Here is a 16,738-nt window from a genome sequence, read left to right as displayed (position 1 = left end):
ATATTCTGCTTTCTGACTCATTTGCCCTGAGCTGACTTTCTTTTTGAATGGTTCAGGGGGTTTCCTTCTTTAGCCATAAATCGCATGCAAATTCTTTTTGTGTGTGTGTGTGTGTGTGTCTGTGGATGACAGCGTGAGTGTGTGAGCGTGTGTGTGTGTGCGCCTTTCAGAAGCCACGCCAGAGAGAGGGAGAGAGAGGCTGTTCCTTTAAAGCAAAACTGAAAAAAAAAATGCCTTCAGGCATCCTATTACAGTGGAACGAGCCAAGGATCAGGATTTGCAGCTCAGCTATATAAACCCAGCAGAATCTGGCTGCTGTGACCAGTTTGCCTTGCTGTCAAAGCTCGCTGCCTTGCGCTCGCACACGGCTCCGGACAACGCAACTTCGCCGAGTTTTGACAGGACGGCAACAAAGTCAGGAGAGCCCAGCTGGCTTTGAGCACCGTATTTATTTCATGGAGGCTGCTCACAGTGGGATCTAAGCTCTGTCAGAGTCTCTAAGGTAAGTCTGCTTGCCCCCTGAATTAAAAAGTTCTCGCACACAGAAGTTTGCAGTGACCCATGCTCTGGCATCACCACGAGTCGCATCCTCGTGGCTGTGAGTGCAGGTGGATGGGCAGGGATGCTGCTTGGAATGGTTTTGGGTTGGAGCATGCCTGCCCTGAGGTCTGGCTGCATTGTCACATCCTCGTGGCTGTGGGTGCAGGTGGATGGGCAGGGATGTTCCTGGGGAATGGTTTTGGGTTGGAGCACGCCTGCCCCGAGGTCTGGCTGCATTGTCCGGTGCAGTCATGTCAGAAAAGTCTCGGTGACATCCACCCGACCCAGTGAATGAATGGAGCAGGAGCTGGCTGGCTGCCGGGCATCCACACAAGCACAGACAGAGCCTGGATTGACAGGCAGGGCAGGAAAGCAGATTTGGGATTTCCTCTTGGCTCCTGGAGTGTTAGAGATGCTTCCCCCATCCTCACCTCGCAAACCAGACTAAATCCACTGCAGGTTTTAACCCTCCCAAGCAACCCTTCGTGTGCTCCTGTCTGTGACCTGATGAGAGCCGGGCCCTTCCCGCCTGTCATTTGCTGTCCCCACATTTTTTTTTTGTTTGTTTTGCACCAAAGCCTTTGTCACCTTCCTCCCCACCCCCACTGGGCTCCAGTTGCTTTTAAAGGTCTGGTAATATTAGCTGCAGTGGGGAGCAAAGCACAAAGGAAGATTCAACTGGTATTTTATTACCCCTGCTTTGCTGGGTGGGTTCTGGGAGCGGGAGGGTGAAATTCTCCATCCTCATGGAAAAACAGAGGCACTTGCTCTGTGTCTCAGCTCCTTGCTCCCTGGTGCACTGAGATTTTCTGCATGACTGTGTCTGCACTTACCAGAGAGGCTCAAATTGGCTTAAAAAGGAGAAGCTGGCTGGGAGAAGGTGAACACACTCTAGATTAATTTAGGAGCTAAACTCACTCACTCAAGACATCGTGTTACATCACCTTTGCAGAGTTTTCCCTGCCTGATTTTCTGTCTGGCTACCAGGACAGAGAAGTTTTTGGCAGTTAATCTAAACTTCTGAGAAGTCTGTCTCATACTGTGGAAAGGAATATTCACTTTGAAATGATGATGATGTGTCGTGTTGCACAGTGGAAATATAAAATTAAAAAGCGGAATAAAAGCATTTATAAAAGTTTTTCTTCATGAAAAAACAGAAAACAATGAGGTGAATGTAACTCTATGGTCTGGGTAAAAGCCTTGCTATCCAGCTCTTGGATTTGGTTTTCTCTCCTGGTTTAATTTTTTAAGACCATAGTAAACATTGGGAATTCATTTTACACACTTTCTGATTAATGTGACATGTGAGGGTTGTTTTATTGTGCTGGGTTTGTGCATTTGCCTTTTAAAGCTGTGAAATCACAGAATAGTTTGGGTTGGATGGGACCTTGGAGATCATAGAGCTCCAGCCACGGGCAGGGACACCTTCCTCTAGACCAGTTTAGGGGTGTTGGAGTCCAAAAATGAGGTGGAAAATGAGGATTAAATATCATCCTTTGAACCCTAGGGGAACTTGCAGAAATGTGATGGCTTCTGGGTTATTTCTTACTGATAGAGAGAATGCAGGGGCAAATTGAATCTGAGAAAGTTTGACCAGATGAAAGTGTTTAGCCAAGAGGAGATAACTGGTCTGTCTGCAGCTCAACTTCCCTGGCAGGGAATTTGGGGAGCAGCTGGAAGAGCTGTCAGGGTGTTCCCAGTGCAGGGGCTGCCCCATGCTCAGGGAAGGATTTGCACCTGAACTGAGCAGAGTGATGGGACAGGAGTGACAAGGGCTGTGCCTCCCCTCACTGACCCAGCCACAGTCACTATCCCAAATACCAAACTGGCATTCACTTCCCATATTTTTTGCTCATTAATTTTATCCTCTGGCTCCTTTCAGCTTAGAGAAATTTCTTTGCAAGTCCCAGCCCCTAATCCTGTCACTAGAGTTACTTTATCAGTGTTTTCAGAGCTGGGGAAGAGCCAAAGGATCTGCTGCAAAGCCCCCATCCTGCAGAAAAAAAGAAATCCCTTCCAGATACACAGTGGTCATGGGCATATGCAAAAGACAAACCAAACCCAAATCTCCTGTTCAGATAGTGATGCTTAATGGTGTTAGAATTTACTGGGAAAATCCCTAAACACAGGCTAAAATGTGCTCCACAAACTCTGAGTAACTGTTAGCTGAAGTCTTTTTGAAAGCCATCCTCTCTTATTAACCCAGCTCTTTAAAACTGAATCATTTCTCCTCAGTATTCACTCAAATTTAACTATCATGTTTCTCTAAGAAAATTTCTAAAGGAGTTTGACGTTCAGCTTTTTTTCATATTAGTGCTTCTTATAAAATATCTAAAAAAAGCCAAAGACTATTCATGGGTGAAGGCATTCTGGCTTGCTATAAAGAGACTGTCAAAGTTTGTTCCTGAGCATTGTCTCACTTTTTGATAAGAAAATGAGATTAAATGGCAGGGTCTATGCCTTTTGGGACTCTCATCCTTTTCAAGAGTCAGGCAGAACTAAAAAGCAGAAATGTCTGTGAAACAGTGATGCTGCTTTGGAGCCAGAGCTGCTTTAACCCTTTCATCCCTCCTGGCAAAACCACTTGGAAAACCAGCTTGGCCATTTCTGTGCTGTTTTCCTGGTGTAACACCACGGTGCCTCTGTCTACCCAGTCTTGTAGTATCTGTCTAAAGGTTTCAGTGGTTCTGATGGCATTTAATTGTCCTGGGTTGGACAATGGGTGTCTGGTGGAAGTGGACGTAAGGAGAAAGAGTTTCCATCCAGTCCCATATCCCTTAGAGAGCCCTGGTATCCCTGGAGGAATATTACATTTGGAAGGAAAATTAATGCAGAGGTTGCTTGGTTATCAGCTACACATTCACCTGTCCTACCTCTGTGCCATGAGAAATCCAGAGTGCTTAAATAATTACTCTCATTTGAAGCCTGTGACTTGATAAATTCCTCCTTGGCTTTGTGCCATCACAGTCTGCTAAGCTGAAGGGCCACTGACAGTTTTAAGGTCTAGTGGCTCATAAAACTCCAGGCTTAGGAGTTGATGATTTACATCCCTGGAAAGTTCGAAATCTCAGCTTTCCAATAATTAAAGGAATTCATTTTGCACTGTGTCAGTTTGAGATACAGGGCTTTGAAACTGGGTTCTGATTTACCAATGTGTGTTTTCTCAGACTTCATTACTGGTGTGGGTTTAGCACACCCTGCTCAAAGACTGAGCTCTGATCTAACCCTGTGGTTATGAACTCTAGACATCTGAAACTACTATAAAATGTAATAGCTGCCCTTAGTGGTTTTAAGGAAGCTGCTGATGTCATTTTGCAGAAAAAATCATTGTTGCTGAAATGGGAAACTAAGGAAGACAGCAATCTAAGTGAAATAAGTTAATATTTTGTCATCTAACAGGCTCAGAAATCTTCAAAACTGCAAGCAATTATAGGATTAGTAACTAATTAGTTCTGGACAGGAAACACCATAACCTGAGGTCAAGAGCTCAAAATACGGAATGTGTACAGATTGCTTATGAGTTTTTAAGATGCAATTTAGTTCATTAAACTGCATGATATTAAAGAGGACTTGTTGTCCATGGCTTTGGTTAGTTATTGTTGTAATAATTGCTCCAGCATTTTAGAGCCTCACTAGAAGGAGAGAGGAGGTTTAAGAAATTATGCTCTCTGCCACAGAGAACTTGCAATTCCTCTTATTAGCTATTCCCCCCAAAAAAATTCTTTGTATAGTGAAGAGAAAAAGGAAATAAGAAGGCAGCTGTTTGAGACTGGAAAGCAGAGAAATGAAGAACCCTGAGGGACAACCTTGAGTGGTTGCAGTTTCCACTAAGCTCAGGGTTTCTACAGGTGTGAAACCTCCCCTCCCACGGTGCTCACTGTCCACTCGTGTGTCTGACCCTCTGGCCAGCCAGAGCTGGAGTTAAAAGCCTTCCACATGTGGGAAAAGTCAGAGACTGGGCATTGTTCCAGCCTCTGAAATCCCTGAGTGCATGATGTAACCCCACGGTGTGCAATGGGCAGACTGGGAGGAGGAGTCCCTGGGATCCTGCCTGACAAGAGGTGGCTCTGGAGCCTGCAGGAAGTGTCTGGCCACTGAAAGAGGGAATAGATGGGGATCCTTCTGCTAAAATGGCCAAGTTTGAATGAATTAGCATCACTTTTTAGCATTGAATGAATGCTAGATGTGCCCTTATAATTAGAATTGTCCTTAATGTAAGATTTTCCTGGATTTCTAAATGTATTGTTCCTCTCTCCTATATGCTGCCTGTCCTTTTGCTGAACAAATAACACCAAAAAAACCTTCATCTATAGCTTCAGAGAGCTTATCCAGATGTAGAATTTGAATAATACTTATTAATATAAATTACACCTCCCAACACACCCCTCCTAAACAAATGTGAGATTTTGCCGCTCAGGTTTTGGAGTCAGTGGGAAATAACTCACCATTAATATTCTTGTTTGGCTTATGCATGAGCCAATCACCCAAGACAAATCCATCCTGAGCTGATCTTGTCGCAAGAAATTTCTCTGAGCTCCCATCCTTAATTGTCTGCAGTTTCAATTAAACTAAGGTGGGATGGTGCCAAGTTTTCAGCACTTCCAACGGGAGAGCCCCGGTGCCCGAATAGGCAGTGGCATTTTGTATTCTTTGGGGAGCGGAGGGCAACGTTGCCAAGTTTGCATTCAGTCATCCATCACATATTAGCCCACTGGAGGTCCATTCTTCCCGAGCAATGGGGGAGCTCTGCTTCCTACTTTGAAAGATTACTCCCACAGAAAGCCCTTTCCCCAAACCCAGCCCCGCACAGGCCACAGAAAGGGAGCTTTTCTTCGAGTCGTACACGCGCTCGCTTTCCAAACTGCCCACAAAAATGATATTGTTTCATGCTCAGGAAACATATTCTCTTCAGCAATTGAGGAGAAAGTGCAGGGTGGCAGGACAGAAACCTTAAATACAGATTTTTCCAAAAGTGCTTGCTTGAATCCTGGGCTCAACAAAGGTCTATTGTAGTGGCTGCCTCTTCCCATGGCAGGCTGGAGCATTGACTATGTGTGGATAGATATTGGCCAGGAGCCTCCCAGGAGACTGAAACTGAGAGCCTGGGGAAATTCCATTATAATGATTTTGGCTTTAACTCTGCCCAACGTGCACCAGAACTTGCTAAGCTCATAAGCCTAAAATTGCAAATGCTAATTTTGTTATGGAATTAGGATGTTTAGCAGAATATTAATCTAAGCGGTCTTGATTCTTCTTTAAATTTATCTTCTTTTCCACCATGCTGGCAGCACAAAGCTAAAAGGGAACATAAATTTCTTCTTCTGCTTATACATGAAAATCAAACTGTGAGATCCTTTCCCTGTGTGCCCACCAGAACTGGCTAAAGAGTTATTTCCACCATTAAGGAAAGACTGGAAAAGGGCTAAAAAAAGCTTTATTTCCAAGACATAAGTTCACTTTCCCTTGCCAAGAAATCAAAAGACCTGGAAAGAAGCAGATTTTGTTGGTCAGTTTGGGGTTTGTCTCAGGCACAGGATGCAGGCCAGCAGGTGAGGGAGGCTGTGGGCTGAGGATTCTGGGGACAGTGGTTTTGTGCCTCTTTGCTGTGATTAAAAGCCTTTATTTGGACAGGAAAGGGTCACTCTCAGTGTGTGCTGAGCACTTCAGCACCAACCCTTGGTGGTTATCTCCCTCCTCAGGGTTTCATCTTGTCAGGAGCTGTTTGTTGGCCTCTCAACAGGAGCTCAGTGGCCACTTTCCACTGGCTCTTTGTCTCTCCTGGTTCCTTTGGAAGGCCAGCCCCTTCTGGGTCTGCTGAATCCTCCTAAATAGCTTCTCTGTGCTGCAGGACAAAGGTCTATGCCAAGAAAGATATAAAGGTAGCTTGTGATCTGCAGGCAGCCCATTCCTCTTGGCCAGAGCCAGTGTAATGCATATTTTCCCTTTGCTTGTGGCTTGTACTTCCCTCCTGCATTGCTTGTACCGCAGTAATTCAGGGCTGCCTCCCGATGAATGCTGCACACTGTGGGCCACAAGGCACGGGAGAACAGGATACATATGAAGGGAAAGTTCTCAGATCATTTTTCTTGCTGAAGGATTTTGGCCATGTAAACAGTTTCCAGGAAAAAAAAAAGCCCGCTGGCTTTTCCCATGGCGAGCACTCCTCATGAATGTCCTATCTATTTTTCCAGTTTGGTGGCCAAGTGGAGTGTTTAGAGGAGGATATACCACCTACAAGCCAGGGAATTTATATTTTCACTGCCAAGTGTTAATTATGATGTAGACTTAGCCACTTTACAGGTTAGCAAGTCAATCACAGGGAGCCAGCACTGCAAGTGCTGCAGCTCCAGGCTTGATGGAAAGCCTGCATCACCCAGAGAGTGCCATTCTCAAACACATCAGCATTATTTGTTGCTTTATTTGTCATTCTCTGGCTGCTACCTCATATATTCTTTATTTGTCTTAGCAAGAGCATGTTGGGATTTGCCAGGGTTGTTGTCAGAAAACAAGGAAATTCAGTTTATTACCACCAGCCATGTGGCAGGGACACCTTTCTGGTTGTTCTGATCCCTGACCTTGAACAATTCCAGGGATGGGGAATCCACAGCCTCTCTGTGTTATTTATGCCCTATATATCCTGTAATCCTGTAACAGGATGTAAAGGGATGGGGGGCTTAATTGAGCTAAAAATGAAATTAATAAACTAAAAATTGAGTGTGTGATGTCAAGCTCCCCCTGGGAGAGAGTTTTCCTGCTGACAGGAGCAATATTGAATTCCCTGTGGTGCGGGGTGTTGGATGTCCACAGGACACACATTGCCTTAATGATACCTTTGTGCAGAGGATGCCTTGGGCTGCTCCAGTTTGCTCTGTGCTCATATAGGTCAGGAGTGCTGATTCTGGAGCAGCACAGGGACAAACCCAGGCTGCCAGAGGGGAAATTAGAACCCACGGAGCATTTCCCATGCCCAGAGTGGCCCTTCTTTGCCTGCATTGTCCCCTGTCCCCTCCAGCCTGCCCTGATGAGGGGATGGGTTTCTCCTGGGCAGACTTCAGGGGCTGCCAGCCAAATTCTCATGTGACACAATGGCATTGATTTCACTGGGGATCTGGTGCTGGATAATTGAGCTCCATGTCCCTCCTTTCACCATCCCTCGGCTCAAATTGCTGCCAGCCAAGGCTTCAGCACAGGCAGGGCTGAAGTCACTGTGGGTTAAGAGAACAAGGTCAGAGCTGGTTGAGGTCTCTCAAGCCTCCCATTAATGTGGCAGTGCCCAATTTGTTGACATTTGAGGCAGCAGTGCAGATTTTTGTCCGAGTTCAGTCACTAATCACCGCTCAGGGCTGTGTTTATGGCTGTAATTTCCATTACATTACATAAGTGCCTCTGCTTTACATCAGAGCAGTGCAAAACATCCCCAGACTGGACTTTTCAGAAGCAGCCTCCTCTCTTTTTCCAAATGCCTTGCACTCAATTTGTTTCATATCTTGTGCCTCTCATTTACATTTCATTTTGCCTTGCCAAGCCATGGTTGATTTCATTCCATCTTCTCCTCATGAAGTGTTTTGCTCCACTCTGAGTTTGCTACCCTTCCCTGGGTTGCCAAAGATGCAAATTCTTGATGCTACCACATGTGACAGAACTAGGCCAGGCAGATCTGCTGCCCGGGGGCGATTACTGGAAGTCGGATTTCAAGGAACTCCTTCTGTGGTCTTGTGAGTTAGAAAAATGTGCACATCCCTGTGTGTTTGAGGTGCTAGTACCAAGGACAGAGGAGCTCCAGCAGGGAGGAAAAGCTGCCCAGGGAAACTCGTAATTGGTTTAAAAGCAAGGAACTGCCTGGTGAAGGGTTACCCATCTGTTTCCTCAGCTTCTTTTAAAACCATGCCCGAAGCCTGCTAATGACAGGAATGATAATTGTGGTCCCTAGGAATAGTGCAGGCTTTTATGCCTGAGTTCTGAGTCATTTTTATTGCTTGAATAAGTATATGGTTAAATCAAAGTAAAATTATAAAGCACATGCAAATATTCATAATGGATTCTGAAAGTACCCTGCTGCCTGCTGACCAATATCATCTGCAGCAATCCATACAATTAAATACTTTCTGTTATTCCAGACCAATATAAATGTAAATTGTTCGTGCTCTTAGTTACAGCAAAGCTGTTAAAAGAGAAGAATTCCACTTCTCTTGCCTCTGTACGTGACATTCCTTCAGCTAAAATGATTTTAAATATGGAAAAGTGTGGGGCTGGGTGTGTGGAGCAGAATTTTGGCTCATCTCTTGCTCCTGACCTCCAGCAGAAATTTGAAAAACAGCTTCCTCAGAGGTGCTGTACAAAGCAGTGCTGTCTCAGTGCCTATTCACTGTCTATTTGTTTAATATGTCAGTAGTTTATGGTTCTTATAAATGATCCTTATCTCTATTGCACAGATTTCACCAATGTTTTTGGTTTATGTATTAAATTGGCATCTGTTTTTTTATAGCAGACCAGCCACTACTTTGCCTATTGTTATTATATTTATTGATTTCTATTGATGGCTTATTTCCTACCTCTCATTTTCAGTAAAAAAAAATTGTGCTTGATACCTAAATCATGAATCTGGGAGACAAATTACACTGGCCAAGTTCCCATCTCCAGGACCAGCTGCTCCTTTGTTCTCAGCCACTCCTGCTTGGCATGAAAGGAGTGGGAAGAAAATTCAGAAGTCTTGAATTTCTGATCTTCCCATCTCATCCCAAAACCACCTAGAACTTTGTGAAATGGGCTCTGGAAAATTTATAGGTGGTTTTGGAAGCAACAGCATGGAGAAGGGCCTGGAAATGAAGCAGAGCTGTGTGTGTGGAAGGAACACGAGTTGCTGTGATTCATGCGAGCGAGCACATGAACCTCATGGTCTGAAACTGCATCAGCAAAGCCCTCAAACTATTTCAAAGCGAAGCCTCCAGAAAATAATGAGCTCCTGACAAAGTGTAACTTGGCAGAGAAACTTTCCAAAGACAAGTTTAGAAAACCGTAGATCTTTTCCAGCTCCGCGTCTTTGCTGCGAGCAGGGAAAAGCCAAGAGCCCAAGCAAATGCTTTTGCTATTAGCAAAGGCTTTATTAAAAGGTACAGGACATACTTAAAAGGCAGGAGTGGTTTCTGCTGGGAGGTTATGCACAGGAGCTGCTTTTGCTGTGAAAGGGTTCTTTTTTTTAATATTGGAAAAGGCACTAATTGAGGCTTCTGTGTCTGTGGCAGCTCTGCCATGGCCTGCATTCAATTCCCGGTTCAGCAGCCCAGAGTTCTGCTTGTGTCCTCAGAGAGGGATGGGTAAAAGTCACTCCTGTGCTGGAAATGCAAGCAGGGAGTTCAGGCAGCAACCAGGTGTTTCTGCAGCCCTGGTTTTGAAAATGCTCCGCACGTAATTTCATGTGAAGGAAAAGGAAGCTGCAGCACACCCTCCTTTCATGTGGCCTTAATATGCTCCTGGTTTATTTACCCAGCAATGAAATCAGTAGTATACATGTTTCATAGAGCAGTGAAGGATTAAGTAATTCTTTATATTTGTAAATCAGTCCTAGAGTGGAAAAACATTTTCAGCAGAAGTGCCAAGAATTGCTGCTCTGAACTCAAACCCAGATGCAAAGGTGTAAGAAAGGTATTCCCTTTTCAGTACCTGCATTTAGAAAATGTGTCTGGCCATGATAGCCAGGTGATTAAAAACCAGGCAAAAGGAAGCTGTGACCCATCCACTCTGATTTCCACAAGTCCCTTGGATGTGACCCATTTCTACAGCCCTGCCTCTGTTTTTATAACAGCGCCAGTTTTTCTGAATCTTTTGTTGTCTTTGCTGTTCCCATCTCTGGTGTGCCCTGCTGCTTCTAATCCACAGTTTTTGTCCAGGCTGTGTCTGCCACGGGCTTGTTCTTCCCCCTCTGACAGCAACCACAAGAACAGAAGTTTCTTTGCAGATGTGAGAAAAAAGTATTTAGCAGATGGCTTTTTCCCCCCTCCTCCGAGTTTGTAGCAAATTGCTCCACTTGGCTGATTGCTGTGTCCCCTGCCAGGAGCCTGAATGCAGCTCCAGAGCTCCCCACTGACCTGCTCGTTTTGTTTCTCTTTTCTGAGCTCCCATTTCCAGAAACTGATGCTCAAGTGTCCGAACCCTTAACAAAAACTGAGTTCCAAGGGCAAACTGAATTCTCTGTTAACTTGTGCCTCATCCCAGTCCCTGTGAGTTAGACCAGCTGGGTTTGGTGTGAGTTCTCCCATGGTTACCTCTTGCAATGCTGCTTCTCTTTTTTTTTTTTTTTTTTACTTTATATGCAACACGTTTCAATTATCTCCTCTATAAAATAACCAGGCTTTTTCTTGTGGCTGGTGTAAAATTCCTTCAGTGGTCAGAGCTGGATGAAGGATTCTCCTGCACTTCCCATCCACAGGGGTGAATCTCTTGGGTTGTGTAACAGCAGCAAACATTGGCACACCAAGGTGCAGGAGGATCCCACATGTGTGGGAATGATCCCTCAGATCCCATAAAATTTCCAGAGATGAAAGGGAGAATGAGCTGGACCTGTGCATTTTGGGTCAGTTGCAAATTTTTCTCAAATTCTCTGGTGTCTTTCTTTGTGGGTCTTGGTAACCTTACAATTTATTTCCATGGATTCATCTTCTCATTCTGGTAATTGGCCTGGCACAACCCCTTGGCTTCAGAGTAAGGTGAAGTTTTCTATTGTTACCCAGAATTTCAGGCACTCCTGTGGCTCTGTGCATTTGTGCTGCACATGGGTCAGACTTTCTTCTTCAGAACAAAAAATTTCAGAGAATCAAATGACAGAATGGCATAGTTTGAAATGGACCTTAAAACTCATCCTATTCTACCACACCTGCCATGGGAGGGACACCTTCCACCGTCCCAGGGTGGTGTCAGCCCTGTCCATCCTGGCCTTGGGCACTGCCAGGGATCCAGGGGCAGCCACAGCTGCTCTGGGCACCTGTGCCAGAGCCTGCCCACCCTCCCAGGGCAGAATTGCTTCCCAATATCCTATTTCACCCTGTCCTCTGTCAGTCTAAAACCATTCCCCCTTGTCCTGCCACTCCAAGCCCTTGTAAAAAGTTTCTCTTCATCTTTCTTGTTGGCTCCTTCACGTCCTGGAAAGCTGCAATTACCCAAAAGCTTCTCCTCTCCAGGTGAACAACCCCAGCTGTGCCAGCCTTCCCTCCCAGCAGAGCTGCTCCATCCCTCTGCTCCCCCTGGCCCTGCTCTGGGTCTCTGCAGCAGCTCCAGCTCCTCCCTGTGCTGGGGCAGCTCTGCAGATTTCCCCTTTCTCTCCTACACTGCAGGGATAACACTCCAGCTCTTTGCTTTTTAATGATGCATTTTCTGACAACTTTACAGCACTCCTCAGGAAGATGTTGCATTATGGAAATGAGGATCTAACAGCATCTTTCCTGTGTGGTCCTTAGAACATTTAATTCACAGGGACACACATTGCCCCTGTGAGGTTTTACCAGAGGTTAAACAGAGGCACAGAAGATCATTTATGGAATCATTTCAGAGCAGGATGCCGGAGTTTCAGTCCTTAGGTCTAACCAGGGGACCACACCTTTAACCCCAAAGCTGTGGGCACTTTCTGGAATCTCTGAGAGCACAGGGTTTTGTGGCAATCACATGGGTCCATTTCTCTTTTGTGGAAAAGACTTGGGGATGGCAGACCCGCAGTCAGGAAGGTTTTATCTCAGCCTCTATTGCTGAGATGTAATCTTTCCAAGCCTGGGGAATCCATTCACTGGGAGAACCTGTTCATTCCCACTTTGCAAAGTCACCTTAATTCTGTTCCTCACCATTCCACTAAACTCTAATTCCAATGTGAACGTGTTCCTTGGCAGCCCTATTGGTTCACCTCAAACTTAATTCCAGTTTAGATTTCCCCATCATTCAGCTGATTCCCTGGTAAACCAATCTGGCAATTTGTATTCCCAGATTCCATAAAGGAGATTTTATCTTCTCCAGAAAGGTCACAGCACCACAAGCCAAGGCTTTGTGGTAAAGCACAGGTGAGCTCTGTGCCTCTTTTCTCATCCATCACCTTCCACAGGTCCCTGCAAGACAGATCCAGAAGGAATTTGTTCCTTTCCTTATGCTGCATGAGAACCAGGATCAAAATCTCACCTGCATATGTACCACTGTTGGAAATGTTAGCTGAAATATGTTCTAAAAAATAAGATTAGTCCAAATGAGCATTTGTTTGGCTTTTCCAGCTCAGCATTCCGAGTTTCACCTCCTCATATCCTAACGGGAATAGATCTAATTTGTAAGAAAAACCCTTTGCTTTTTATAGATGCAGCTTTTTCATTTCCTGGGCTTTGCACCTCTAAGAAAGAGCAACATAAACCATGAGTGAGACATTACTTCAGCAAATCTTCTCCAGGCTGCATTATTCCCTTGTACTCATTCAGCAGCATCCTTTTTGCATGGTCTTATCCTTTTTTTTTTTTTTTTTGCCTCAAACAAAATCAGGATTTTTAAAAATGTAATACACAGACATATTTTTAGCTGCTGTGAATCCTGCAGTGCCAACGGGTCAAATCCACCAGCTGCTCTGACAGGTTTTGGAGGCAAAAGCTGTCTGAGACACCAGAGCAGCACCATCAAATCCCAAAACTGAGAAACCTCAGTGTCTGTCTCCTCTGCTGCCCCTCCCCAGCCCTGCTCTCTTCTCTTTGCCCACTCTTCCAAGCTGTTTGTTTTACATCTCCAGCCAAGCTGACTCCCAGCCAAACATCCTGGGGGGCAGGAGAGTGTTATTTATCCGTGGTTACAGTCCTTTGGTGGGTAACAAGCAGAATTTGTATTGGGAAAAGAAGAATCCCTGTGCTTGGAGATGGAACAAGCTGAAGGTAATTGGGCAGAGCAGCCAGCAATAAGGAGCCCTCTGGCTCCTGAACCAGTATTTTTGAAGTATTTTGCTGCCTGAAAATTCAGTTTGGTGTTTGAAGATGCACTGACATGTTTTGCTCCCTGATGGGCGCAACTCTGATCTTTTAGAGGTGGGAGTGAACATGAAATTAATTCTCTTTTTTCTGTCCTGGGGTGCAGGAGAGCACGAGCATTGTGGGTTCACTTTGATAAATTTTCACTTAGTAATTGAAGGCCAGGCTGCTTCGGCTTCTATTAGAAAAAGGAGCAGGAATCCTTTGAAGAAATTATTGAGGTGGTTATTCTTTCCAACAGACCATTTGGTTCAAAGCAAGCCATTACTGGTTTCAAAGATTTACAAAAAAGGTTTGTCAGGGAATTTTTTCTCAAGGATAGGAACTCCTGAAATGCTGCTGACTCCCTCTTAGTTTCTTTCTTACTGAATCTTCAGAATCAAATGAAAAATGGCACCTTTTAATGACCAAATATGTGTTTTGAAAAACGTTCAAGCACTTGTACTGTTAATTTATCACCACTTGGCTCCAGTTCTTTTACAGAGACAACTTTTACACCTTTTATTTTTTGACATCCAATGGAGAGGACAATGGAGGGAAATACTGAATGAAATTATACAAAATGAGAGGAACAAACAGAAATAGTTTCTTCTAATATAGGGGACCACTGATGCCACCAAATAACTGATATGAAACACTTTCATTCCAATAAGTACAGTAGATATAATTTATAATTATCCTTGAGTGCTTACAGAGAGATCAGTGCAAATCAGCCAAGTCTTTCTTCAAGTCAAATAAAAATTGAGTTTACCTCCTCCATAATGGAACAAGCCCAGTTCTGAAGGGTTTCACTGCTGCAGAAGGTGCCTGCTGGATCACCCTGGCAGGGAGAGGTGTGGGATGGTTTGTGCTGTTTGGGTGCTGCCCTGTGACCCTCCCAGGTGACATTTGCCACATGGGTGGGTGTGATGTCTGCCACAGGGCTGGCTCTGTAGAAATCTTGAATATATATTAAGATCTTTGTTATGTCATCTCAGAACAAGGAATCAGTGTCTTTTCCCCCTTTCCCATCTTATTCCTCTCCACTTTTCCTGGCGAGCAAAATAAAATTTAAAAAAAATAAAAAAGGGGGGGGAAAAAGAGAAAAGAAACCAAATTCAATTTATTTATTCACTTCTTAATTCTGCCTGAGCCTGTTTTTTAAAGACCCTTCTTTTGTGAGTTTAATCAGATGCTTGATAAGAGAAAAAGCGTTGCTAACATGGGCTACAAAGCAGCCGCTTCAGGGAACACATGACCTCATCCCCAGGATTACTCCAGCACAGGAATTCAGCCTCCAGCACACCCAAAATAAACCTTTGCAGGGAAGTGCTTTATCCACCTCCCCTTGGCCAGGCATACACTTTGCCAATGTCCTCCTCAGTGTCTGGGTGGAAACACGTATGGAAATTCAGATTTTCTGCTACCAAGCAGCCTGCCCCGCTGGCTGGAGCTGCCTTTGGGCTGCTGCCCTGGCACAGGGATGCACTCATGGAGCAGGGCTGGTTTTCAGTCCAAGCTCCCTTTGTGTGTTGGGGCTTTGTTGGATGCTCGGAGCCCTGGCAGCTGGGAGCGGCTCTGTGGGGTCACCCACAGTGCTCCCCAAACTCCCCCTCTGCCAAAACATGGCACAAATCCCTCCCTGATGGGTGAGAAGTGACTCCATTGCGGTGTCTTGGGGCTCTCAAGGCCTTTAGCACCTAATACTGGATGGCACCAATATGCCAAGTATATCATCCCTGCTGGTGGGTGTCCAGCCAGGTGCTTTGGGATCTCAGTGTGGATGGCAAGACTTCGCTCCTGTTGCCCCTGTGATGAAGAGGAGGATGTGGTGAGCAGCTCCCCAGCCTGGCACACTTTTGCTGGAGGTCTCCAAGGAAATGCAGGAAGGACTCCTGCAGTTCTTGAAGTAAAATGAACCAAAAGGCAATATCCTCTTGACGCCTTGAGAAGGCTGTCCTAGAACAGAGGCTGGACAGAGCTACAGAATAAAGCAGGGATTTATTAAAGCATCTCCTCCATGGATCCACCTTGGGCAGCACCAGAGCCCAGCCAGGGCTGCACCCAAATGACCCAAAATGGTCCCAAAATGCACGAGCACTCCCGGGGCTCTCCCTGGGATCAGTTCTGCTCCATTGGCACCTTGGAGTTCATTGTCCCATTCCAGCTCCAGCCCATCAGTCCCATCCTGCTTGTTTTTCTCTCTGCAGCCCACGGTGTTTGTGCTCCTGGGCTGAGATTTGGATCATTTGTCCTTGGTGCCCAGCTGGAGCAGGAATTGTTTTGTCTCCCTGTTCTGTGCAGAGCTCAGCATCCCCTCATGTGAAGCCCAGACCCACAGACTAAAGCAGCACAGAATGTGAAAAATAGAAAAGTTGAAACCCGAGCCATCACTGTCAAGTCCCAAGCTGGAGACCTCATTTAAGCCCCATTACCCCTAGTCAGAAGCTCATAACCATGCTGAAAGGCAGCACATCTGTGGCTCACACTGAGATGTATCATTTATTTGTTTCTAATTATGCACATTTAGCAGCAAATTACATGAAAGATTAAACACCACGTTATGAGTGTGGTCTGATTAATTCTGCACCATGCTTCTAAGTCACTCAGCAATTACCTTCACTCACTTTTAATGCAGATAATTTTATTAAATCTGGTGCTACCAAAAATGAGTTAAGAGCTTTGGATTCCTGCTTTTAGTGTGGTCTCTTCCCGAGGCTGGCTGCCTATATATAATCATTGCATAATGCCACGTTGGATGCTTCTCATTTAAACAACAGCTTAAATAGCTGCAAGGCTCTGACATGAGCCAAGGCAAGCTGGGATATCACAGGGCTCAGCAGATGCCATTTCCTTGGGCTCTGCTCCTGTAAATGTGAATTCCTCATCGTGCTTGGGATACCTGTTGAAGAGTGATGTTGAAAAGCCTCGAGGTTTGAGTTTTTTCTACAAATAATTGGCCTGAAGAGTAAGTACTGCCCTAAACACCATGGTGGTGGTGTCAGAGCAGCTCTGCTCCTGCCAGGTTGTACCATTTCCAAAGGACTCTTTTGTCCTTTTCACCATCAATCTTGTCCCCACCTGTGACCTATGTAGAGGGTGGCAGTGATTAAACCTTATTAAGAGCTGTAGGCACTTGGCTCCTGTTATTTAACACACTTGGGGCAACCTCTAATCCAGGTGGTGTATTGAAAGAATTAAGACATTCTAGCATGAAGAGCATAGAGTTTATGCAGAAAAAT

General features: G+C 45.2%; 1 protein-coding gene across 2 annotated transcripts in view; it reads left to right on the top strand.

Annotated features, from left to right (window-relative positions):
* The first annotated feature begins 319 nt into the window (after positions 1 to 319).
* The window catches only part of LOC110482254 (tenascin), a 72,718-nt gene continuing 56,299 nt past the window's right edge, over positions 320 to 16,738 (top strand). For both annotated transcript variants that reach the window (XM_085594028.1, XM_021551384.4), the window contains exon 1: positions 320 to 502. The gene's annotated coding sequence lies outside the window, so the exon portion shown is untranslated. The remainder of the gene's footprint in view (positions 503 to 16,738) is intronic.

This window comes from Lonchura striata, chromosome 17 (assembly GCF_050655825.1).
Source record: "Lonchura striata isolate lonStrDom1 chromosome 17, ASM5065582v1, whole genome shotgun sequence".
Lineage (NCBI taxonomy): Eukaryota > Metazoa > Chordata > Aves > Passeriformes > Estrildidae > Lonchura > Lonchura striata.
Note: the sequence above shows the minus strand (reverse complement) of the source record. Positions and strands in the feature narration are given on the sequence as shown.